The following is a 676-nucleotide window of genomic DNA, read 5'->3' on the forward strand; positions in this document are numbered from 1 at the left end:
CAAGCCTGTTGGTCAACCGCAGTGAGCATCATAGCAACCAATCAGTCTGGTCGTCCTGGTGTTCTGGTCACTGGCTTTTTATATAGATAGATATAAAAAGCTAATATGCTAAGTGTCCCTCCACGCCTGCCATGTTTCACGCTCTGTTGCCTGCTGCTGACACCTGCCACCCCCTGGTGGTCAGCGCACATTGTTCGGTTGTTCCGCCATTTGGTCTATTTGCAATCAACAGAGGAGTTGCCGAGCTACAGTGACTTGGCAGCGGTGGTTCTCAGGTGATGCACCCCGAAACCAGAGAGGAGGGAGCCCGATTCCTCACAAGGCCCATGATTCCACCTTTGGCTGTGGGTTATGTTGTTGCTGGGGTACTGTCAGCCCTGAATCTGGCTTACTGCGCACTTGCATTTGTGTTCCACATCCTGTATGACAGCAACTTGATCCCTCAGGCCAGGCAGAGGGACCCCGCTCACTCTGCAGGAACCATGTGAGCCACGGTGCTGCCCCAGGTACAGCCGCTGGGGAGGGACCACAGGAGATTGGCTCCAGGGTGTGTCTGGCCCGTCTCACCCAGTCCTGCCCCTCCAATCACCTTCTAATTAACTTCCTTTCAATGTTCACAAATCCGAGCACTGGGTCACTAGTAGTATATAAAGTGAAAATTCAGCTTCTTAACAGT

Source organism: Myotis davidii, unplaced genomic scaffold (genome assembly GCF_000327345.1).
Source record: "Myotis davidii unplaced genomic scaffold, ASM32734v1 scaffold376, whole genome shotgun sequence".
Lineage (NCBI taxonomy): Eukaryota > Metazoa > Chordata > Mammalia > Chiroptera > Vespertilionidae > Myotis > Myotis davidii.